Source organism: Pseudophryne corroboree, chromosome 3, assembly GCF_028390025.1.
Source record: "Pseudophryne corroboree isolate aPseCor3 chromosome 3, aPseCor3.hap2, whole genome shotgun sequence".
In the NCBI taxonomy this organism is placed as follows: Eukaryota; Metazoa; Chordata; class Amphibia; order Anura; family Myobatrachidae; genus Pseudophryne; species Pseudophryne corroboree.
This window is the reverse complement of record NC_086446.1, coordinates 531052666-531079443: the sequence shown is the minus strand read 5'-3', so window position 1 is coordinate 531079443 and position 26778 is coordinate 531052666. Positions and strand designations below refer to the sequence as shown.

The following is a 26778-nucleotide window of genomic DNA, read 5'->3' as shown; positions in this document are numbered from 1 at the left end:
GTACGTCAACAGTCTGTAACAGGGTTAATGATTTCTTACTGTGTTTTGGCTGCTATGTAAATGTCTGTCTAATCTTTTTCCTCACATGTGATATTTTTATCCATACCTATACACAGTTCCTCTCCTGGCTCACGTAGGTCCTAGCTGTGAACAAACACAAGCCCTTAATAATAATATTATCCGTGTAGAAAACAGCAATTTTGAATGACAGGTGCAATTAATCATTTCAAGTTCTTCAGCAAAAAAATCTGTCCGTCAAATGTGTAAGTTTTGTGCTAGTAGTTTCGGCATAGGGCAGTGTTTTCCAAACTTTTTTGAATCACGGCGCCCTAGAATATCAGAATTTTTTCACGGCACCCCTAGGCCAAAAATGTATTATTGAGAAATTTAGAAAGAAATATTACATTAAGTAGATCGCGTTTATATGTCATCCTTAGGGTCAGTTGTGTGGTGAGAGACAAGATTTGCTTCTGTTTGGCCACATATTTTATGACTGGCAGCCACCAGCACTGGTTTTGCCTATTATATTGACCATGAATAATTTGAATTGGTCCTGGACCACCAACCCAGGGCACCCCTGCAAGTGTCCCGAGGCACCCCAGGGAGCCACGGCACACAGTTTGGGAACCTCTAGCATAGGGTGATGTCTATATAAGAATGCTTTGTTCCAACTGAGGTTCACCAGAAAGTAGTAATATTTCCTCAATGCAGATTTAGCATTTGTTTATACAAATCAGAGTGAAATCTACAAAGTGAACCCTTCAATTAGCTCACAGCAGCATACTCTAGTCCTCAGGATTTGCTCCACTTAAGTAATAGACAGGAAGAATTGGTTCGCATTACTACCACACAGTGCAGGACAGTGGCGGTTTCAGAGGTGGGGCACCAGCACAATCCAAAATTCAAATAGGAGAGCTACACCAACTGCCACCTTAACACTGCCAAACATTGACGGACGGGAGTCAGTGGCATTTGGTGTGGCTCCCCTATTTGAAATTTGGACTATGGTGCAGCTCTACCTCTGGAGCCGCCACTGGTGCTGGAGTAATTATGTGTTCCATTCCAACAAACGCCCTATGTGAATAGTATGAACAGTAGCGGATCTTGCTATGGGCAGCAGGATTTTTGACCGGGCGCCGCCTTCTAGAGGGCGCTGCCACCGTTCGGAGGGCGCCGCCGCCGTGGCAAGATCCGCTACTGGTGCCGCCTGGTGTTGTTTAGATACCCGGTGCTGTGCGGTGCACGATGCACTGCATTGTGGGAGCGGCACATAGACGATAGAGGTCATAATTGACCTCTAGTGTCTATGCGGTGCTATGGAAGACACTTCATGACGTCTCTCCCATAGATACGTGGAGCGGCGTCGGCGGCTGGAGATGGAGGGCAGCAGCGGTCGGAAAGCAGGAGCCGAGATTGTAAGTATTAATTAATTTTTTTTTATTTTTAATTTTTTTGGTAAACGGCGCAACTAGGGGGCACAGTACTGGGGGCAATACTACTGGGGGCACAACTCTACAGGGGGCACAGTACTCAGGGCACAATACTGGGGGCAATACTACTGTGGGCACAGCTACAGGGGACATAACTGACCACGCCCCTTCTCCATGAAGCCACGCCCCTATTTTTCGACCAGGGCGCCGCAAGGTCTAGATCCAGCCCTGAGTATGAACTTCACGTTTGCTTGAGTTTCTTCTGATTGCTCTGGTTTTCTGTCACAATCCTAAAACATATTGGTAGGATTATTAGCTTTGGATAAACTAACCCTAGTGTGTTAACAATGGGGAAGAAGGAGCGCCAGCTCCAGTCCTCCACATAAAAATAGGCCTGTCATCATGGATGACTAGCTGCCAATAAATCATATTATTAAAGTTGTATTTACAGTTTTCTATCAAAATGATGACATTTTTCTGTTTTTATGTATTTAGGGAGACAGTGGGGTCTTGTATGTAGGAGGTGAACACACCCAGAACTGTTCACAGCTCCTCCCATTCTCATTATAGGCTCTTGAACATTTTCATCTCTAAGCCTATGTGGCCCTTAATCCAGCAGAGCAAACATATCAAATCTTGACTTCTGTATACTGGGGTGCTAGGAGATCTATCGGTCAGTGGCACTAAGGGGCATGGCCAAGAATATGAGGCTGTGGCCACATCTTCCTGAAGGGGGCAATTTTTGCGCCTCCTCAGCATCCTGGCCCACTAAAAAAGCCATTGTACTATGTACTAGTGTGCTATCCCTCTCCATGCTCCTGTTTATATATTCAAAATGTTATATGAACTTTGCCATTAATGGTGATCAAAGTGAACTGCAAAATAATATAAGCTTAAAAAAGAAAGTGATCATTTGTACAGAAATTGTACTACTTTCTTGTTACTTATACCCCTTTAACACAGAGAAAACGACCCGGTAATTTACCGGCACGAGCTGGGTCAACCTGGGATGTTTTTTCTGTATGGAGGGGTTAACCAGGTTCTAAACTCCCGGGACTTCGACCTTGATAATTACCAGGGTTTTTTCCGGGTCTTATACAAGTTGCCAGCTGTGTGAAAGAATGCAACCAAGGTTTCTCAAGCCGTAACCCGCACTGATTGGTTGAGCTGTCGGGACACTGGCTGATTGGCTGAGCATGCAAGTCTGTCTGTCTGAGCAGGCGGACACTGGTGCTACCGTCTGATGTTAGAAGATCGCTGCACAAATACACACAGCATGGCTCATTGGAAGGAGGAGGAAATTAGAGAGCTGCTGTCGAGTAGAGGGGAGAAGGAGACCTGCAGGCAAATGGCCTGAGATTTTGATATTTTTCTGTCTGAAAGTGGTATTAGGGTCTTTTGCACAATGATTTTTCGATCAATAATACATCTCCATCTTGTCTATAACTCCTATCTGTCCATGTACATGTCTTTAGATAAAATGTAAATATCCAAATACGTATGTTTCCTCTCTTCTACTTAAAATATATATGATACATGACAGGCACCTCATATTATATAGAGACATCAAGGTGCACAGTTACACTCAGGAGTTTATAATAAAACATTTTAAACCCGAGAAGTTAACCCTTTCATTAAGAAGACTTGCATTGTCCAGTATCAAACCTCCAATTTATTCTGAAGCAGAGTCAATATTAATATAATCTGGGTAGTAAAGGATATAAACGATAGGTTTAAGAATCCACTTTTCCTTCCAGCTCATGAAACTTGGATAAAATAACACAAACTTATACAGCTTACTATTTTTTTTTTTCAAAACACAATATTTTGAAATAATTTGTGGGTTTTATAAGTCTAGAAAAAGCCACAAGGGGCCAGGCTTCTGACGTAACCGTCTTTGAATTTCAGAAAGTCCATTTCCATGTTGATGCGGGGGAATGATTTGACAGCACATGGGGGCTCAGAAGGAGGGGAACTGCTCCCCAAACACAAATTTCAGTACTGCTACTGGAGAAAAAACAAATAGTCTGGGGCACAATTTGATTAACCTCTTTCCTGCTGAAATGGGTTACAATGTGGTAAGAGGAGATAATCCCTATAATATAAAGCACTGCAATGTAGAACACGGAGCTTGTATGCTTTACTGTGAAAAAATGGTGTATCAAGCACGTATACTTACAGTAGTATGTTTGTCATTAAATTGGCAGTGTTTGTGAACCACAGAGCACACCTTTGCTGCTCTCATTGGTCCGCATCAACTACACATATATCATATTTTAACACATATTCCGACTTGCCGGCTCCAAGTGGCAATTGTTGTTGGCCTGTAGCCTAAATACTTCAGACAGGCATTCTTAATACAATAAAATGTTGGGAAAGCAAGTCTTCTTGTCTTCAAACACCATACATGCCTGTATAATGTATACCATTGGGTAATTAGAGAATAAAACGAGTGCCTCGTAGAAAATACTATGGGTCTGATTCAGAGCTGCACGCAATACCACTGCACACGTGCAAAAAAAACCATAAACTCCTATGGCACATACGTTACACAGAGTATACACACAAAAAGTAATTTCTTGGAATAGTACTGGTTGTTCTTGGACGGTGATAGGGAGATGGCTGTAGAGACGCACAGAGATGGACCGTCTTATGGGCGTGTTATGGTAAGTGTTGTTGGCGAGTCACTGAAGGGTATGCATACACAGATGCTCACTTGTTCACTTTTGAGGCCATACTTAGATGGTGCAAGTTTTGATGGTATGACCAATGAGCAACACAAATAGGACAGCCAATCGGGGTCACAGCGCACGATGCACTCTTAGCTAAAGTGTGCTGTGTGCAAAGCATACTTTGCACACACGTAGTGTAGTTACAGCCCTGACATTCATACACACGGATGTACACCAGGGAAGACCTTTGTTTCAGCATTTTCATAAAGTCGCAGATGGACGACAACCAGAAAACAGCTGCATTCACCTCTGAAACAGGGCCTATTTGACTTGCCAACTGACCAGTGGCAGAGGACCGCAATCCTTACCAGACCTTCAGGAGCGAGGCAAGTCATGCTGCTCATATAAGTGGCTGGCACACAGCTGTGTCCTGTGCAGTATAATGTAACATATGCATCTGAAACCTGACCCCTAGAGAAAGGGGTGGGGCCCCAGGCCGCAGGGCCCACCCGGGGAGGGGGGGGGGGTATCCTACACCCCCTATGGGCCAGTCCAACACTTTATATACTGTACATTTAGGTTTTTAAAAAGTGACCCATACGTTGCAATACCTTTATTATGTTTTAAATACTAAAGGGGATATGCCTCAAACCTTTGGGAGAGATAAAGTGAAGTTGCCCATAGCAACTGATCAGCTTCTATCCTTTATCTAGCACAATCTGTAAAATTACAGTTAGCATCTTATTGGTTGCAATCGGCAATATCTCCACTTTATCTCTTCAGAAGGTTTGATACATTTCCTACTAAAATTTTTTTTAAAAGGAATGAAAAAGGAAAAAGAAAAGTGAATATTAGTTTGAGTGGACATGGGCTTCAGGGTCAGGAATGTTATCACAATCACATGGTGACCAATCTATGTCGATGTCTCCATATCATGCACAGTTTTCTCAATTCATTCTTAAGTGGAGAAGAAACCGCCTATTTATAAAGCAATCACTGCTCTGCGGTATAAATTACAGTGATTGGAGCACCTCAAACATAGTGTTAACTTTCACAAATAATCCCAGAGGTTTTATCACATAATAAAAGAAAACAATTATTTAAAAAACATCAAGCTGAATGAAAGAGTAATAGTTTAATCTTCACATTTTCAGATTAACCGTGTTCCTTAGAAATAGAAGATTAAATTACATGGCTTGTTTTATTCTTGGTTTAAAAGAAAAAAAAAGAAAATCCCTGGTCTGCATCCAAGATGACTGCCTCCCTCGCAGTGTTTTTATTACACTATGTTCCTTTTCAGATTTTTCTCTTTATTCATAGAAATGCAGTAAGTCCAATTATATTTGAAGTATTTTTTATATAGACAAATTATATAGAATATTGACAATAGATAAAGACAAGTTGGCCTATTAAGGCATAAAGTACTGGTTTATCCTCAGGAAAATTAAATGTTTAGCATTTTTTTTGTTCTACTAAATTTGCTAGGTGTTTATTCAAAGTAGTTTGAAAAGTAAAAGTAATAACCATAACATAACTACTTTGTACCCACCAATTTGAGACATTAAAAGTAACTTGCAAAAGTGTGTGCACAGTAAGAATGCTGTTTTATAATGCCACACAGGGGCGGATTGGCCATAGAGCTCACCAGGAAGATTGTGTGTTATCAAGTGGCCACACCATCCACATTACAGTCAGCCCACTACACTCAGTACACTGCATTGTCCCCATTCATTCTGTTATTCCATCTCTGCAGTACAGCAACTCTGCTATCCAGTGATGTTGCCATGGTTACATGGTATGTAATACCCCTTGTGCTGCCCATGTCAGGCCACCTCTACAAAATTTTACAGGGCCACTTTTAGTTTACAATCCACCCTTGGTCTCAGACACAGCTGCAGCAAAAGACACAAGTAAGGCCTCAACGTACAATCAGGCCCTATAAGGAGGGATCCTGACCCCCATCAACAGACCCCACCCTGTCATCAGATCACACCTCCCTAAATTTCCCAGGCTGGTTTTCCATCTCAATCTGCCTTTGATGCCACACACTGTTTGCATGACTACACCAAATTTTACAGATAAACTTACAGATTTGCCTCTTCTGATGAGAAAAGCTGGTTTCTTATGAGAGCGGTTGTACATAGATTTGAGACCCCATACCAAGGGATGCCAATTTAATTGCTTAGTACCACTGAACCCATACTGCTTCCCTTGGCCAATCGGTGCCAGGGTAAAAAAATGTATTTAGTGTCACGCATCTGTTTTGTCGAACATGCGTCATAGTTCAATGCGATGAAACTAGAATGTGCCAGGAGGCTCAGCTGATTAATTTGATATGCAATTCTTGTATATCTGTGTGTGACTGAATCTGCATACAGTATGTAGCACAATGACACTTGGCATTTAAAAAAGCAATGGCCGCTGCATCGTATCATCTTGTAAAGCGATATAGTTGCGCACAGATATATATGTTGCATATCAAATTAATCAGCACAGTTTCTTGGTGAGTCCTAGTCACATCGCATTGCAACTAAGAAGAATTTTCGACAAAAAAAAGACTCCCGATGCTAACGGTTTCATGAGACTTGGCGTACAACTGCAGCAATAATGTATCAGGAGCAAGGCCGTAACTAGGTATGTGCAGAGTGTGCCACCGCACAAAGTGCTTTAGGGTTAGGGGACACACTTGTGCACTATCTGTTTTAATTACTTCCCCCCTTTTTGAAGCCAAGCATCTCCCGACCTCCCCTGTCTCCTTACCCCTTCTGTCACTAACATTATACAAAATTCATGAACTTAACCTGATAGCTCTTTGTTAGTCAGTCACACTGTCCTTTATTACATTTCATAGAAAGCTAGAGAATTCTAACTATTTGAATCTTACCTTGTACTTTGTGAAAAAATGATCAGCATTGCAGCTGAGCAGATCTATGTAGTGTGTGACTGCAAGAGATTGGGTGTGGCTGCACACTACATAGATCTGCTCAATTGCAATGCTGATTACTATTTTACTAAGTGCAAGTAGCTTCATATAGTTAGAAATCTTATGATTTTTAAGCAGGATCAAATAGCTCAATGAGTAGGATGGTTGACTGGCAGGGCCGGTTCTGCTTCTTCCAGCGCCCCGGGCGGGCAAAGGGGGCGTGACTTCGTACAGGGGGCGTGGTCATTTACGCCCCCTGTACAGTAGTGAAATGATGTGCGGTGCGCGATGACGTCATCGCGCACCGCACATCAAAGGTCCTCTCCACGAAGGGAAACTAGACGCTCGCGTCTAGTTTCCCTTCGTGGAGAGGACCTTTGCTGTGCGGTGCGCGAAGACGTCATCGCGCACCGCACAGTAAAGGTCCTCTCCATGAAGGGAAACTAGACGCTACGCGTCTAGTTCCCTTCACAGCGGGGGGCAGCGGGGGACAGCGGCAGCGGGACAGAGCGACCAACGGGGGGCACAGCAGCAGCGGATCTTGCCATGGTGCGGCGCCCTCCGGAAGGCGGCGCCCCGGGCAAAAGTCCTGCTTGCCCGTGGCAAGATCCGCTACTGTTGACTGGGTCCAACAGGTTATAGGTTTGAATCCTGGGTATGGCAGTATATTAAAATATGTTATTTAATAAAGGGTATTGTAACTGAATAACCGCAAGCCCTCAATTAAAATACATGAATGTGATCTAAGGAGGATTTGTGTCCAAATTTTGTCATGCGCCTTATGTCCCTATTGGAAAAACAGTGTGGGGGTGGAGGGAAGAGGAATTTGCCAATTCTCTTTTTGGCACAGGGCACCGAAAAGTCTAGTTACGGCTCTGATCAGGAGACTTCTGTATGTGTCACCTTAATGATAGAAAATATTATCTTTGACCACTTATTTTATTATTATTAACTTTTTATTTATATAGCACCAGCATAATCCTTTGCTTTCTACAATTGATACTTTTTGTGCCCTTAATGATCATAAACAATGTATGTGAATACTAAAGATTAAAAATCATAGTGCTAGAAATAAAATAATCTGTAAAAAAAATACTTTACACTCCCCGAGGTGGGCCAGCGCAGGGCAGCACAAAGTCTTGCTCCATCACTGGTTATATGAAATTATGGCATTAGCCAGGGATACCCATAGGAAACAATGCTTAAATATTAAAATATTGCATGTTTTCCTTTTGATGCTTTTTTTTCTATATTACAGTATATGCTGCTGCTTGGAGCATTCTCCAGATGCTCCCGGCAGTGCTGCACTTCCTGGTGGTGTCAGTCATGTCCCTCCTTGCATGATGTCATGGTGCACTGAAGGGCGGGGCTGGCACTGCACAGTACAAAAATCAAGCTTTGGCATTACGCCTACCTCTGAATTGGAAAGCATAGAGACTCACAGTGCTTCAGTCTTGGGGTTTATTCCCAATGATCCTACATGTGTGTAAATACATTTCCTTCAGCTGCTAAAGTTTTTACTTACAATTTAAAAAGCATACTGGCAGGATAACTGGCTGCTAACAAAATGGATCCTGCAGTAGTGAGTGTATTTGTGTGGTAGGGAATTTAGGCCATGTGATCCATTGCAGCTGGGTCTGACGTGAATGATTGTGTTCTATGGTGGCGCTCTAAAAACATGTGACAAAAGGAATTGCCATCCAGCATTTATTATTCCATATTTAATAGAAATCAGACTTAACATTTGATTTTTGATTCAACAGAATATTTTAACTAATTAAATGGACAAATATTTAACCCTTTACCTAATATTTTATTGCACAATCTTTAGAGGTGATCACTGCAATCAAGAGATTTCTGTAGCTTTCAATGGGCTCAATTCAATTCAGCACGGATTCAATAGCGCTGGGAGGGAGCTCTCTGCGTTATTCAATCAAGTGCACTGTCATCCCTGACTTGAGGATTTCTTCTTGCACCCCTCCGAGGATGCGAGCAGAAATCCAACAAAACTTAGGCCTGTGATGCTGTTTGTGCCGCAGCACGGACAAAACAGCATTGCGGCGGGTACTTTAGACGGAGAATGCAAGTTCTCACGTCTAAACACCCTGTTTAGTCCGCGAGAACAGGCCTTCCCCGATACGACGGTGTGCACAATTGAATAGCACCAGGAGCTAATTCCCAACGCTATTCAATCCGCCATGAATTGAATCGAACCCAATGAGACTTCTGCACCTGTAAGCAGGTAGATTGGCCCACTCTTCCTTAGGAAACTGCTCCAGCTGTCTCAGGTACTGTATGATGGGTGCCTTCACTAGACTGCATGTGTCAACTCTTTCCATAGATGTTAAATAGGATTCCGATCAGGGCTCATTGAGGACCACTTCTAACAGGTCTATTTTATCCATTCTTATTATAGATGTGCGGCGGACACTTTTCGGGTTTTGGTTTTGGATCTGGATCCCCACTAGTGTTTTGGATCTGGATTGGTTTTGCCAATACCACCCTTTCGGTTTTTGGTTTTGGCTTCATAGGCAAACGCAGGGGGTGTTTCTGGTTGCCCAGAAACCCCCTCTCTTCTTAGCAAGTGGCTCAGATTATGACAACAATAGCAATGGTATATAATACGATTACAAGAGCTGCCGCCATATCATGCAGTGTAAGGGACAGAGCAGAGCTGCTGCACATGCCCAGTGGTAGCAGCTTTTTCTACCAAGTTTGCTGAGTGTATGAACCTGAGTCCTCAAACAGTGCACCGGACCAGAGAGAGGCTACCAGGAAGAACAGAGAGGAGCCTTACCATGAGGTGGAAGAATGTGTGCTTAGAAAGTGCAGTACTGGTTCTATTATGTTTGTGTATTTATTTATTTATTTATTTATTTATAGATTATGGTATGTTTAACCTTTTCCTGACCACTTATCTTATTTACTGTATATGATTTAATACAGCCTATACTATATGTTTGATACAGCCTATACTATAGACAATCTATAGTGTTAGATATTAATACTGTATTCAATACAGTTTCCAGTGTACAAAAGGACCATTTTTACATTAATGTCGAGGTTTGTTACTGGGTTCTTCTGCCGCTCCCCCAGACTCCCGCACTTGCTCCAATGTTCCGCATTGTTCTGCATTTGGAAACCCCCCTCTAGAAATCCTGCGTTTGCCACTGGGCTTTGATTTTGGACCTGGATGATTTTTGAAAAAAAAAACATAAAAACTGCTAAAGTCACAGAATTTGGGGGTAATTTTGATCCTATGGTATTATTAAGCTAAATAACATTTATTTCCACTCATTTCCAGTTTATTCTCAACACCTCACAATATTGTTTTTAGGCCAAAAGGTTGCACCGAGGTCGCTGGATGACTAAGCTAAGCGACACAAGTGGGCGGCACAAACACCTGGACCATCTAGGAGTGACACTGCAGTGGCAGACAGGATGGCAGTTTTAAAAACTAGGCCTCAAAGAGCACATAATGCAAAGAAAAAAATAAGAGGGGCAAGATGGAATTGTCCTTGGCCCTCCCACCCACCCTTATTTTGTATAAACAGGACAAAATAATAATAATAATAATAATAATAATAATAATAATAGAAATAATAATAAAAAATTTATTTATATAGCGCTCTTTCTCCAACAGGACTCAAGGCGCTTCACAGACATCAAAACCAATGCACATAATACAGAGGATTTAAGTAATACAGCAATAGATAAGCCACACAGACATAAAAGAAAACCTTAAGCACACAGAAGCATGATCAGTGTTGGCATTTTGGGTAATACTTCCAAGTGTTGTGTAGTCCACCCTCACAAGGTACCAGGTGCGGCAGGGTGGAATAGTCTACCCCTAGAAGAGATGACACAAAATGGGGGTGATTTCAGAGTCCTAAAGTTCAAAGTAGGGTTCCACCACCAGGTCTATGTATTTGTCATCCCATCCACAAGCGTACCAGATGAGGCAGCCATGTTGGGTGCACCTCGAAGGTTACACTGTGGGAGGTGAACCATACAAGGGCCCAGTGCATATATGGGAAAATTGACACTTGTGTAGTAGTATGATCAGGTCTGCCAGCAGGGGGGTGCTGTGGGCACAGATGTCCCGGGCCAGAGAGGAGAAGGCCCGGGCAGCTCATGCCGCCGTCCGCCCGCTGCGATGCTCCACCCACTTTTCATTACTGAGTTCTGGCACTGTCAAAGGAGAGGGAGAGGACGCTGCAAGCTTCTATTGTAAACGTCCCTCCAAAAATGGCCGCCGCCTCAGAGGAGACAGTTATTAAAGATACTAGTGGAGGCTCCTCTAGTATCTTTAATAAGTGTCTCCTCTGAGGCGGTGGCCATTTTGGCAGATACTTTTCAATAGAAGCTTGCAGCATACTCTCCCCCCTCCTGTGCCAGATCTTGTCATGAAAAGGGGGTGGAGCTACACAAACGGAGGGGACGGAGCTACACTGGACCAGGCTGCCACAGCTCCAGCCAGCCTGTGATAGGTAAGCTGAGGGAGAGTGAGTGGGAGAGAGAAAGTAAGTGTGTGTGTGTGTGTATTTATTTTGTATGATTTTTTTTATTATACTGTATATATATATATATATATATATATGTTTTGTGTTTTGTTTTTTAATTTTTTGTTTTTTGGGTAGGGAGGAGCCTGCCTATTTTGTGAGTCCGGGGACCCAGAGTTTCTGATGGCAGCCCTGAGTATGATGTACCCTGTATGTAGGGGCAATGGTAGGGTGTGCAATCAGTATAGGTGGAAGAGAAAAAAAAAAACGGGGGAAAAAACAATTGCAGGTAACCAGTGGTGGAAGGAAAATTGGGATAACATTATTTTGCTAAGATCATAGTACGGGTGGGTATGAGAATGTGAGAAGCACACTCAGGTCCAATGGAGATGACCCCTCTGAACCTGGTCCTGGTGTTCTCCCCCCACAGTTACCTGCTCATTTTGGGGGTTAGGCCCAGGGGCAGCCTTGATGTTCTCAGACGGGGAGGTGGTAAGCCTGGTCCTGGTGTTCTCATGGTAGAGGTGAGGAGAGGCCACTAATGATCCTGAGATTTATAATAGCAACGCAGTCCTTCTGTTTTTTTGTTGGTTTGTTTGCCTTCTGTTTTCCTTCAGTTTAATACAGTTATAACACTGCTATTGGTTTTAGCTGTCACTTTGTAACTAGTCACTTCATACACTAGGCACTACAGCGTCCTAAATTGCTGGCGTCCTGACCTATACTCATGCATACTTTAACAAACCAACCATTTCAGTGACAAGGTCTGCCACACGACTGTGGCTAAAATGACTGGTTGGTTTGGGCCCCCACAAAAAAAAGAAGCAATCAATCTCTCCTTGCGCAAACTGGCTCTACAGAGGCAAGATGTCGTCCTCATCCTCTGATTCCTCACCCCTTTCACTGTGTACATCTTCATCCTCACAGAGTATTAATTCGTTCCCACTGGAATCCACCATCACAAGTCCCTGTGTACTTTCTGGAGGCAATTGCTGGTAAAGGTCTTCCTGGAGGAATTTATCATTCATTTTGATGAACATCATCTTCTCCACATTTTGTGGAAGTAACCTCCTACGCCGATCACTGACAAGGTTACCGGCTGCACTAAACACTCTTTCAGAGTACACACTGGATGGGGGGGTGGGGGGGTGGGCAACTTAGGTAAAATAAAGCCAGTTTGTGCAAGGGCCTCCAAATTGCCTCTTTTTCCTGCCAGTATACATACGGACTGTCTGACATGCCTACTTGGATGCCGTCACTCATATAATCCTCCACCATTCTTTCAATGGTGACAGAATCATATGCAGTGACAGTAGACATGTCAGTAATCGTTGGCTGGTCCTTCAATCCGGACCCGATGTCAACACTTGCTCTTGACTGCCCTGCATCACCGCCAGCGGGTGGGCTAGGAAATTTTATCCTTTTCCTCGCAGCCCAAGTTGCGGGAGAAAATGAAGGAGGAGCTGTTGACGGGTCACATTCCGCTTAAGTTGTCAATTTTCTCACCAGCAGATCTTTGCACCTCTGCAGACTTGTGTCTGCCAGAAAGAGAGATACAATGTAGGCTTTAAACCTAAGATCAAGCACGGTGGCCAAAATGTAGTTCTCTGATTTCAACAGACTGACCACCCTTGAATCCTGGCAAAGCAAATGAAGGGCTCCATCAACAAGTCCCACATACTTTGCGGAATCGCTCCATCTTAGCTCCTTCTTCAATTTCTCCAGCTGCTTCTGCAAAAGCCTGATGAGGGGAATGACCTGACTCAAGCTGGCAGTGTCTGAACTGACTTCACGTGTGGCAAGTTCAAAGGGTTGGAGACCCTAGCACAAAACAGAAATCTTTCTTCACTGTGCTTGAGTCAGGTGCATTCCCCCTCCTTTGCCTATATCGTAGGCAGAGGTTGTTGGTTGTGTGGCTTGCAGAATCTTGGGTACAATAGGAAGAAGGAATTTAGGTGTCAGTGGACTGCTTACGCTCTTACCCAAATTTTCTGAACTGACAATGACTTCTGATGAATGCACTGCAGGTGACGTATAAAGGAGGATGTTCCTAGGTGGTTAACATCCTTACCCCTGCTTATTATGGACTGACAAAGGCAACACATGGCTTGACATCTGAAGAGGTGGCTTTTTCGGAAATTTGCCCAGGCATGACAATGGGCTTTCTCATCCCACGGACAACAACTTTCTCCACTGGTGCCATATTCAAACAAACCACATCATTATCAGAATCCTCATAGTCTACTTCCTCCTCCACGCCAGCTACACTAATATCCTCCTCATCCTGGTGTACGTCTACAGTGACATCCTCAATCTCAATATCAACTGGACTGGCAGTGCTCTTCCCAGCACTTGCAGGGGGCATGCAAATGGTGGTAGAAGCCTCCTCTTTCCATACACTCTTGTGAAGGTGAGGCCTAGACATCACAACTGCGGACACACTTGTATTCTTCTTGGAAATTTGTGATATCTCCGAATGCACAGTTGTTTTTTTCCTGTGCTTTAACAAGCTTCATTTTTTTTTATTTTTTGAGAGGGAGGAGGGCGTCCATCCTCATGAGAAGCTGAGCCACCAGTCATGAACATAATACTATGCCTTAACCTTTCCTTGCCACTTTGTGTCGTGAATGGTATATTGCCAATTTTACGCTTCTCATTAGATAATTTTTTTTTTTTCTGATTAATTTTTGCTTCTTGGATTTTACACGCCCTTTATGACATTGGGCATCAGCCTTAGCAGACGACGTTGATGGAATTGCATTGCTAATGTCATGACTGGTGGCAGCAGCAGCTTCAGCACTAGTATTAGGAACTGGAAGTGGTTCCTGATCTTCCACTATTTTTTCCTCCAAATTGTTGTTCTCCATTTTACAAGACAGCATCCCTTTATTATTACAGCACACAGAACAGTGCCCCTTTATTTTCACAGCATCCCTATATTTCTACAGCATACAGGACCAGTGTGCTTTTATTTGAACAACAGAAGCACCCCTGAATTTTTACAGCATACAGGGCCAGTGTAATATTATTTCAACAACAGCACCCCTATATTTTTACAGCATACAGGACCAGTGTGCTTTTATTTGAACACCAGAAGCACCCCTGATTTTTACAGCATACAGGGCCATTGTAATATTATTTTAACAGCAGCACCCTTATATTTTTACAGCATACAGGACCAGTGTGCTTTTATTTGAACAACAGAAGCACCTCTGAATTTTGACAGCATACAGGCCAGTGTAATATTATTTTAACAGCAGCACCCCTATATTTTTACAGCATACAGGACCAGTGTGATTTTGTTTGAACAACAGAAGCACCCATACATTTTTACAGCACACAGGGCCAGTGTAATAATATTTTAACAGCAGCACCCCTATATTTTTACAGCATACAGGACCAGTGTGCTTTTATTTGAACAGAAGCACCCCTGAATTTTTACAGCATACAGGGCCAGTGTAACATTATTATAACAGCAGCACCCCTATAGTTTTACAGTATACAGGACCAGTGTGCTTTTATTTGAACACCAGGAGCACCTCTGAATTTTTCCAGCATACAGGGTTAGTGTAATATTATTTTAATAGCAGCACCCTTATATTTTTACAGTATACAGGACCAGTGTGCTTTTATTTGAACAACAGAAGCACCCCTGAAATTTTACAGCATACAGGGCCAGTGTAATATTATTTCAACAACAGCACCCCTATATTTTTACAGCATACAGGACCAGTGTGCTTTTATTTGAACACCAGAAGCACCCCTGATTTTTACAGCATACAGGGCCATTGTAATATTATTATTTTAACAGCAGCACCCCTATATTTTTACAGCATACAGGACCAGTGTGCTTTTATTGGAACAACGGAAGCACCCATACATTTTTACAGCATACAGAGCCAGTGTAATATTATTTTAACAGCAGCACCCCTATATGTTTACATCATACAAGACCAGTGTGCTTTTATTTGAACAACAGAAGCACCCCATAATTTTTACAGCATACGCCCTGTAATATTATTTCAACAGCAGCACCCCTATATTTCACATCAAACTCCAGGGAGATAAGTACTGAAAAATGTGTGCAGTGTGGGACCCCCTGGATCCAAGGGGCACCACACACACTACCCCCATTATAGATGTGCCAGTGTATCAAAGTTATTATTGATAGTGGTAACTGGAAGCTTATGAACTAAGGGAGCATTTATGAATAAACTAAGTTGTCCAGGAGAGGAAAGATAAAGAAGCACTTGGCAACTAGATTTGTTTGAATCCAGAAATTCTGATCTCCATGACTCCAATGTTGCTTCTAAAGTCAGATTAAAAAATTATCTCTGCAGACCTTGGTGCTGGTCCACAGACAGGACTCCTCTAGAAGTGTCCATTAATTATAGATATATCACTCACCAATGCCATTGTAATGTATCCAACTGGTTCAGTTTCTCTTGGACAATTGAAAATGTTTCTAGGGTTTCCAACCATCTGATATTTGACTGAACAGTCCAGAAATCAGCAGCTTTGTCTGTGAAAGCTCCATAACGACAAGTGGTGTCCAAGAAATCCAATAGCTCCAGTCTGTGGCAACACTGAGCCTCATACTGTCTTGCTATATCTGCAATCCATTTAACATCCTGGCTCAGACTGGATGAGTCAGCGAAATGCCAGCACGAGCAGTACACTAAGCTCCAGAAACCAGGGGCTAATGGGAAAAATTAACCATACCCTCCAACTATACCATTTTAGCTGGTACAGTACCATTTTTTAATGGTCTGTACAAGCAAACAGGTGCTATACCATTTGTACCAGGTGAGTGCAATCTCCTGAATTTCTATAGCAGCACCTCGAAGACACGGACTCTTGCATCGCTGCAGTGCTTAGTGACAGATGGCTCTTCTGTGGTTCTTTGCAGTCTGATCTGAGTGACTCTGTCTCCATGATGTCAGTGCCAGTGCATTGGAGGAGGTGTACACAGTAGTAACAGTGGGGTCTATGCACTAGGCCTTGGAGAAAGATAAAGCAGATAGAGATAAAGTACCAGCCAACCAGCTCCTAACTGTCATTTTTTCACACACAATCATGTAACATGGCAGTTAGAAGATGATTGACTGGTACTTTATCTCCATACACTTTATTTCTCTCCAAGGTTTCAGGGCTTATTTATCACCATCCACATCTGATGATGCAGATGACAGGTGATAAGCTCAACCAAACTCTCACTGTGATAATTGAGTACATTGCATGGATGTATCAATTATCACATGCAGGGACAGACGTCTCTCCGCAGCATCATCGGGGTATTTTTCATATAAAAATACCCCAATGCCCTGCTGCACATGTGCCTCTGTCTGCCACCGGGATGCCCCGTTGCAACTACCCCCGTGCTGGAAAAAGCACCCCCTCTCCCCCGGATTCAAACTTACCAGTCCCAGGAGCCAGTGTCCGCTGCTCCAGGAGGCTGCCAGGTGCCAGATCCTGCTTCTGTGCTGTGATCCCGGTGCTTTAAAGTGAGCTGCTGCTTTGCAGCATCACTTTACTGCACAGGGGTCACAGCTTTTTTTAAAGGTGATCAGCTTGTGTGTCCATTGAACACACAGAGCTGATCGCACTACCGGGTCTGTGCCAGGGGCAGAGAAAGCTGGGCAGCAGACTGCAGATCACAGTGCTGCCCTGTGATCTCGCCAGCCTGAGCTGGTGAATTCATCACAGGGCTCACTGTGGAGTTATTTTTACATTGTTTTTAGTAAAGGAAGACTCAGCATGCAGTAAGCAGCACTAGCAGATAAGAGTTTTGCACATACTGTAACTCATATCCATGCTTCATCCACTAGTCTCCACTTCTCTAACAATCATTACTTTTTTCTATGCTGCTTTAGATTGGTTCTCCGGTCAGTACAGACAAAATTAATGCTCTAGATGCATAAATAGATTTTACTGGCAAACTCCTGCAGTCTGTTATTGATTTGTCTGTTTACTAATATGCCAGGAATCCATGCCCTGTCTGCATTAAAGACAAAGGGATTTTACCAATTTTAGAGCAAGACATGAAGACTTATCTCTTTGGTGATTATCTTTTTTTTTAGCTGTGAAATGTTGGAGGGCATGATATTAACTGATTATATTTGGTGGCCGAACTTTGGGTATCCGAGTAGAACGGAGTCCAGGATTAGATCAATTTTGGAGATCCGAGTGGACCAAGTCCTAAGCCGGTCTTCCCTCGAGCTCGGAACTTTAATCTTAGGTGCCATATCACTTAAGAGAGTGTATGGTGAGGTGGGCAAAATTGACTGGAAAGAATATTTCCTGTTAATTCAATTAGATCTGTGGAAGACTCTTGGTAAAACTGAAACATTAGAATTTCAACCCTGGATGTCATATGTTTTTACATCGCTCAATGGGGGTAATTCCAAGTTGAACGCAGCAGGAATTTTGTTAGCAGTTGGGCAAAACCATGTGCACTGCAAGGGAGGCAGATATAACATGTGCAGAAAGAGTTAGATTTGGGTGGGTTATTTTATTTCTGTGCAGGGATAATACTGGCTGCTTTATTTTTACACTGCAAATTAGATTGCAGATTGAACACACCACACCCAAATCTAACTCTCTCTGCACATGTTAAATCTGCCTCCCCTGCAGTGCACATGGTTTTGCCCAACTGTTAAAAAAATTCCTGCTGCGATCAACTTGGAATTACCCCCAATGTGTACACACTAGTGCGTGCTCCTGCAGAACGTTCGTCCCATCTTCAGATTGACCTGCTTGCACGGCCAATCTGAAGATGGGACGAACGTTCCGTGCAAGCAGGTCAATCTGAAGGGGATGAGGTTTTGTTATCGGCAGTTGGGATCCTGGCTGTCAGGATCCCGACGCCAGAATCCTGACTGCTTAAAATGCAGGCATGCATGATCCCGACATTCAGGGTCTATTCCCACTCGTGAGTGTCCATGACACCCACAGAGTGGGAATAGAACCTGTGCCGAGCGCAGTGAGCCACTGTGCCCGCAGCATGGCGAGAGCAGCTAGCCCGCAAGGGGCACTGTTTCGCTCGCCACCTTGTCGGCATTCCGGAGGCAGGGATTCTGGCATCGGTATGTTGACCTCCGGGATCCCTACTGCCGGTCACGCATACCCAACCCATCTGAAGATATCGTTTTTGCAGTTCCATGTAATGTAATGAAAGATGGAATGAGCGATTGTTTTATTTATCGCCACCTGCTTTTTAAAAAATCTTATTTAGTTTTCTCTATTTCAAGACCTTTTTATTCCCATGAATGGCTGAGTAGGGGCTCCGTTGCATTGCTTTGCCCAGCTGTTAAGACGACACTGCCACCATCTTTGTAAACTGCTGCAGTGATATGATAGACTATAGCTGGTCACTACTGCAGTGCAAACAGCGACGATTTACTAGTAAATGTTATTGGACAGATTCATAAATAAATTTGCAAGTAGAAAATCTCTAAATTCCTCTAAATATCAGAATCAATTAAATTGATTTTCCCATCTATAGTTATAACCACTGAAGTGCACATAACTAGTAAAATGTAAGGACAAATTCACCAGTACAGACATTTCCTGTACAGATAGTAGTAATGACACTCTGCTTTCTGGAAATATCAATAACACAGAGAATTTTGTTGCTTATTCAGTAGTTATAACAGGTAGCAGGTCCCAGAGCTGTTAAAATAAATATAGTGACAGAATAATATTAAACATTTACTAACATTGTTTTCGCTGTGCTATTCAACCATGTAATAATTATTTTTGTTTCACTGGAAGGCCACAATTTTGCTGTGCTCTCCAAATCGCATACAATTGTATCCATAGAGCATCTTTGTGACCTATCCAAGGACAATGTCTTGCTCTGCTATATTACATGCATTTCTGGGAAACACAGAATGTAGCTGGAAGAAATGTATTCAGTAAAGGTCACAGGAGGGTATGCATACTGTAGATAGATGGAAGCACGTTCAAGCTGGTAGCGCCAGAAGTCTGGAATATACTTCAGGGAGATGCAGCAAACCTCGAGAGAGATAATGTGGGGAAGTTGCATATTCCAATCAGCTTCTAACTCTCATTTTATAGATTGTACTACATAAATAATCGCTAGAAGCTGGTTGGTTATTATTGGCAGCTTCTCAACTTAATCCAGGTATACCCAGCAGCGGTCCTTTAAGGTACACTAACAGTACAGGACTTAAGGATAGTCATACTAAGGCACAGGGGTTGGGATTGTTTTGCCGGCAGTCAGGATCGCAAAGGTCAGTATACTGACCCCGGGATCCTGGCTGCCGGAATGCAGGTGGGGGGAGGTGAATGCAACGGAGCCCCTCGCAGACTAGCTGCACACTCCTTGCAATGGGCTGGGTGGCTCACTGCACTCACCACAGGTTCTATTCCGACTCTCTGGGGGTCGTGGACACCCACAAGTGAGAATAGTCCCTGTGTGTCAGCATGCCAACCGTTGGCATTGCCAGGGATCAGGATCTCGGTGTCGGCATCCTGAACACCGGGAACCCGACTGCCGGTCATATGAACGCATCCCGAGTACAGGTGATTTAATTAGTACCTCACTTATTTTGATTTATTCATCTGTGCTCAAGCATCGATGTCACTAAAATCTGCACTGTTAGTGTGCCTTAAGGACCGTGGTTGGGAATCACTTACTGTAATTTATCTCTCTCAAAGGTTCGATACATCTTCCCCCTTGGTATGTCCAAAATTAATTCATAAATATACTGTAGCCCCAATCAACATAAAAATAGTATTGGCCCCATTATTTAATTTATAATTAATATTGTCCCTTAATATTTTTAAAACATTACATGTTTATCTGTGTAATTAAAATTATATTATTTTATAATTTTTTATTACTAACGTGACCCCAATAATAAATTCATTAAATAATTGTGCCCTGTAAATATTTTATTCATTGTTTGGGCACCTTAATCAAGTGTTAATTAGTGACAGACATACAGTATGTCTGATGTTGCCCTTTGTTACTGTATGTCCTGGCTGGACAGGTAGCAAAAACTGCATGACTTTCAAACCATTCTCCATATGTAGCCAGCAATTTCCATTAGAACCTTACATATTATTGAGGTGGATTAAAAAATCGCTGTCAGTTTGCAGAAACCAGGGCCGGGATGTTATGAAGTCCGAGTTCGGCAGCTGTGAGGGATGCCAGCCGAACTCGGACATTTGTTTAAAGGGGCAATCATGTACAAGGCTAAACCATGCCTTGTACATGATTGCCCCTTTAAATCCGAATGCCGAACTCAGACTTCACTACATTCCGCCCCAAATTTGTATGTTTACATTTTCTATAACCAGCAATACTGCTAGCTGATTAAGTAAAATTTAAGATTTGCTGTAAATAAGCTATGCGTATAACTTTGCCCTTTGTGGATAGATTATCATTGAAAATGTTGAAATACCATATGGGCATTATAGGATTTCCTAGGCATCAATATCATGTTGATGCTCATTGTTTCTATAAACACACTAATATAATAAAGATTGAAATAAAATTAGAAAAAATACCGAATTCATAGTTTATCATGGTCCCTGAAAACACAACTCTCAGCTTTAGTCACAGATATTTTATATACGTTTCACTATACTTAAGGTCCCCTCTACTCAGTAAATCATCATACATCCTTTAGTACCACCAGCCTCCATACAGAAACCAGCTTCATATTATTTAATTTGTCCAGTATTTTTAATATTTCTCAGAGATATGCGCGGACTCCCCGCATTTTGGTTTTTGTTCTAATTTCATCCTCATGTTTTGGTTTTGCAAAACCACCCTCAAGTGTTTTGTTTCGGATTTGGATTTTGGTTTGGTTCAAAATCGATAAAACATCGATAATCATTGATAAAAAATGAAATAAAAAGTCAAAACAGCTAAAATCATCATTTTTGCAATCCAAAACCCAAAATTTGGATTAAAAATCTGAATTCCGAACTGCAGGAACATCTCAACTGGGACTTCTCAGGAGATCTGGGCCAAGCTTTGGTTCAGTTGAGATCAACGAAAATTCAGGTGGATTCAGATTTCTAGAAAACAGAACCGCACATCTCTAGCATTTCTGTTCACTTAATAATTAGAAATTATTTCAAATTCTAATAATTTAAATATTTTTATTTACATAAACATATTTTTATTTACATAATAATTTAAAACCACTGTACACGCATGCCTGGCTGGTCCATTGCTCAAAACAGGTACTAGCATATGCTCCCATGAGCGGGTCACACGCTGGTGCTGCTAGTTGCAATCACGTATGATGAGCATGGACACATTTGTACAAACATTTCCAGTAACAAATCCTTCCATCCTATGACTGCTACTGGAAATTAGGGGAACTTGGTAACAGGGCTGCCACAACCTTTTTGGATGGGGGGGGAGGCAAGCTATAATTTAAATTTGGCAACCCTAAATCGCTGAGTGTCGCCCCCTCAAGGGCAGCTGGACTTACCTGATATGCCACCTCCCTGATGATGGGAAACACTTAAAGCGCAGCTGCAGAACCCCTGTAATAGTTTCAGAAGACACTTACATTTAAGGTCATCCTGATTTTTTAGGTGATTTCCCATAAAATGTGTATAATAAATAAGCCCCAACAACATAACTGTAACATGTGAGTGACTTCATGTAGAAAACGAAGAGACAGGATCTATGAGGAGGGATGAGATGGAGCAGCTTAAAAAGTACTATCTCCATCCCAACACTGCCCGCGTTAACTGTGGATGGTGGTCGCACTGCAGCCCGCGACCCAGTACTTGACTGGTGCCTCTCAAATGTTTTTTTTCTCTTTTTTTTTTGGGGGGGGTGGTCCACCCCTATGCTTGGTAACTGAATCAAGATCTTGACCTAACATTTGTACCATCTGCACTACAGCACTCATAGGCTTTCTGACACCTTGTAACCTTGGATTCCCTTTCTACTTACAATGATAACTTCATCAATTTTACACCTAGAGTTCCAGCAATTCCTAACACATAAAGGTGTTTCAATGATTTCAACAGTGGAAGAAAAAAAAGTCCATGTCAATGCAAGTCTCCACAGCGCAGTGTCTAAACGCACACGTTTCCAGTTCTAGTTTGCTTGAAAGATTAACACACTTGTAACCCCTTTCCTCTGACACCCTGCTCTTGGATAAAGTCAAACGTATGGCTGCTTCGCTTATTCTGCTCCAGAATGTTTTCAGATTCAGAGTTAGTCACCAAGAGAGATTGCTGACAAGGAGGAATTTATTTATTGCTTTTTATTGCTATTGCAATAGAACAACTGCTGCCACCCAGGCCAAAGAGATGCCGTGCACCTTAGCCAAGCGCAAAACCCTCTCTGCAGGGTGCTAACTAACGGAATTCCAAACAGACGTGCTGGTGATTATGTGTCTTGCTCCCTCGGCTGTTGCAGACCAGCTGCTGACATGATTAAGCCAGGAACCTGTTTATGTATTGGACTGTTTATTTGCTCATTGCTCTCTGGAAATCAAGCGAACACATGTAATACTGGACCCCAGAGGGTGCTCATTACAAAACCCTGACTTAGCACTTCTAGCCCCAGACACACTTAGAAAAGGAGTGTAAAAGTGAAAGTGCTATGGTATTCAGCATACCCTTCAACGGATGTTTAGTATGTGATAATCATTAATGGAAATATTGAAGACAAAATTGCTCTAGTAAAATAAGCTAGTTCATTAGTGTTGTTTTTACACATATAAAGCAGCAAAGCATATGTTCTTAATATGTAGGAGAGTCCCATTATAGGATGGGGATATCAAAGTGATAAGCAGGACTGTAATGTTAGGTCAGGTTAGGGAGTACACCTGTCCTTCCTGTGTTATTGACTAATCAGTGACAACCTCATATGTGCAGACATGCAGGTGTAGCACCCTCTCTCAAGCCCAATAATGAGTGACATGACCTTCAGACCATATGGTCACAAACTTGTATTCATCTGATGCCATATCCCCTCCTAAATCTTTCTTTCCTTGTGTGAGGATGGGAATCTTATTCCGCCAGAGACCACTCAGGGAACCCTTTATACCTGACACAAAGACCACTCATCCACATTGATAAAGCAGGTTCATTAAACTAACATTAGTTTTATTTAAGCAGGGGCCAGAGAATTAAGACAATGACAGGAAAATACACTGCTCAAAAAAATAAAGGGAACACTAAAATAACACATCCTAGATCTGAATGAATGAAATATTCTTATTAAATACTTTGTTCTTTACATAGTTGAATGTGCTGACAACAAAATCACACAAAAATTATCAATGGAAATCAAATTTATTAACCCATGGAGGTCTGGATTTGGAGTCACCCTCAAAATTAAAGTGGAAAAACACACTACAGGCTGATCCAACTTTGATGTAATGTCCTTAAAATAAGTCAAAATGAGGCTCAGTAGTGTGTGTGGCCTCCACGTGCCTGTATGACGTCCCTACAACCCACACAAGTGGCTCAGGTAGTGCAGCTCATCCAGGATGGCACATCAATGCGAGCTGTGGCAAGAAGGTTTGCTGTGTCTGTCAGCGTAGTGTCCAGAGCATGGAGGCGCTACCAGGAGACAGGCCAGTACATCAGGAGACGTGGAGGAGGCCGTAGAAGGGCAACAACCCAGCAGCAGGACCACTACCTCCGCCTTTGTGCAAGGAGGAACAGGAGGAGCACTGCCAGAGCCCTGCAAAATGACCTCCAGCAAGCCACAAATGTGCATGTGTCTATTCAAACGATCAGAAACAGACTCCTTGAGGGTGATATGAGGGCCCGACGCCCACAGGTGGGGGTTGTGCTTACAGCCCAACACCGTGCAGGACGTTTGGCATTTTCCAGAGAACACCAAGATTGGCAAATTCGCCACTGGCGCCCTGTGCTCTTCACAGATGAAAGCAGGTTCTCACTGAGCACATGTGACAGATGTGAAAGAGTCTAGAGACGCCAAGGAGAACGTTCTGCTGCCTGCAACATCCTCCAGCATGACCGGTTTGGCAGTGGGTCAGTAATGGTGTGGGGTGACATTTCTTTGGGGGGCCGCACAGCCCTCCATGTGCTCGTCAGAGGTAGCCTGACTGCCATTAGGTACCGAGATGAGATCCTCAGACCCCTTGTGAGACCTATGCTGGTGCGGTTGGCCCTGGGCTCCTCCTAATGCAAGACAATGCTAGACCTCATGTGGCTGGAGTGTGTCAGCAGTCCCTGCAAGGCGAAGGCATTGATACTATGGACTGGCCCGCCCGTTCCCCAGACCAGAATCCAATTGAGCACATCTGGGACATCATGTCTCGCTCCATCCACCAACGCCACGTTGCACCACAGACTGTCCAGGGGTTGGCGGATGCTTTAGTCCAGGTCTGGGAGTAGATCCCTCAGGAGACCATCCGCCACCTCATCAGGAGCATGCCCAGGCGTTGTAGGGAGGTCATACAGGCACGAGGAGGCCACACAAACTACTAAGCCTCATTTTGACTTGTTTTAAGGACATTACATCAAAGTTGGATCAGCCTGTAGTGTGTTTTTCCACTTTAATTTTGAGAGTGACTCCAAATCCAGACCTCCATGGGTTAATAAATTTGATTTCCATTGATAATTTTTGTGTGATTTTGCTGTCAGCACAATCAACTATGTAAAGAACAAAGTATTTAATAAAAATATTTCATTCATTCAGATCTAGGATGTGTTATTTTAGTGTTCCCTTTATTCTTTTGAGCATTGTACTTTATCTGGGAAATAAAACAATGGTAAATGGCATAACTTGAAATAAAGAAATGTCAATTCACTCTCTCTCCAATCAATCTGCTCTGAGCTCTAGCCCCATCCTCCGATTTGGAAGTAATACTACAACAACTATAAATTAACTTTGCCTATTTTGGACAAACCTTGTATCATAATTTTAACAGCAAGGGTTGATGGCTCAAGCTTCCTACAGTTCTTCCACATGGTAGCTCAGCTCCAAATCTTTGGTGGTTCTCACATGGATCCTAAGAAAGTGCAATTTGGATATTCACAGCAATTGTCTTCCTTCATACTCTGCACATCATACATGCACAGCATTTCACAACAACCGATATACTGTAATAAAGCTCTATTATCTATCATGTCTTCATCATACTCATGCACAATGGTAGCATGCCCTTTGCAATTGCTTCCACCACAGAGATTGAAATAAGACAGACTAGGAGAGTTATAGATTTATATTTATTGAAGAGCTAATACATTGAGAAAGTTAGTGTACAGTACGTGTTTTTGTAATCTCCTGTTATTTCAAATGTATTATACTGTATCCTTTTGAATCAATCTTTACTTAATACTTACTTAATTGCTTATTTAATTAAGTTAACCCACTCTCTGGTCATTTGCATAAATTCAAAAATCATTTTGCATTAATTTGGTTGTGCTTTCAGTGTGTCTGTGGGGAGAACCCTTGCCTCTCTGCTTTGGTGTGGAGAAGGTGAAAGCAATAGTGCTGTCAAAGACAGAGTGCTGCAGCAAGAGCAGATTTCTAACAACCCACTACAACCAGGTAACATCGGGCTTGTATCATTCCAACACTACTACTAGTACTTATAATTTATTTGTAATTTTTTTTTTTTGGGGGGGGAGTATCACAATTTCTCTCTTCCCTTTTCTACTCTCTTTCATTTTTCTTTCAAACGGAGGCATGCCACTACAGTTGCAGGGGAGGGAAGAAGCCAGGGTCTCCATTAGACGATGAAGACTTCCTGACATCTACGTAGCAGCTGTGTAGAGATATAGCTGGATCATCAATGATGGCTGACTTGGTTCTCTCTTGTAACAAGCACCCTATGTGCACTGTCTAATAACATCTTATACTGTTGTGACACTGCCTGTTCTGAAAGCCCTCTAGTTGTCTTTATCCTTATCTAAAGTCTGATCTTAGTGAGGTCAGTTGTCAGCTCACATTGTTGTTTGACTTCAGTATGTTTGCTCTACCTCTCAAGTAGCTCAGTTTGGAAGATTGGTAGATGTTTGTCCTTAAACATGGTCATCATCATTGTATGCTGGCAAACAAGAATTACTCGAAAGATATGGGATTATAGGGTGACTGTGTGTCCTCCAGATGAGGCTACAGTATCATCTTGCAAGTCTTTTTTTCTTTAAAAATTGGTAGGGGTTTCCACTTTCCATGTGCTGGTTTCTTCTTATAGGGACTAATTCAGATGTGGTTGGAGTTGCTATCACTGCTGCTTACTTAGAGACAGCAGCGATAGCACTAACAT

At 42.6% G+C, this 26778-nt stretch overlaps 1 long non-coding RNA gene across 1 annotated transcript in view; it reads left to right on the top strand.

Annotated features, from left to right (window-relative positions):
- The window catches only part of LOC135057980 (uncharacterized), an 85496-nt gene that overhangs the window by 22740 nt on the left and 35978 nt on the right, over positions 1–26778 (top strand). The window contains exon 2 of the long non-coding RNA XR_010244505.1: positions 25942–26060. This is a non-coding gene — a long non-coding RNA (uncharacterized LOC135057980). The remainder of the gene's footprint in view (positions 1–25941; positions 26061–26778) is intronic.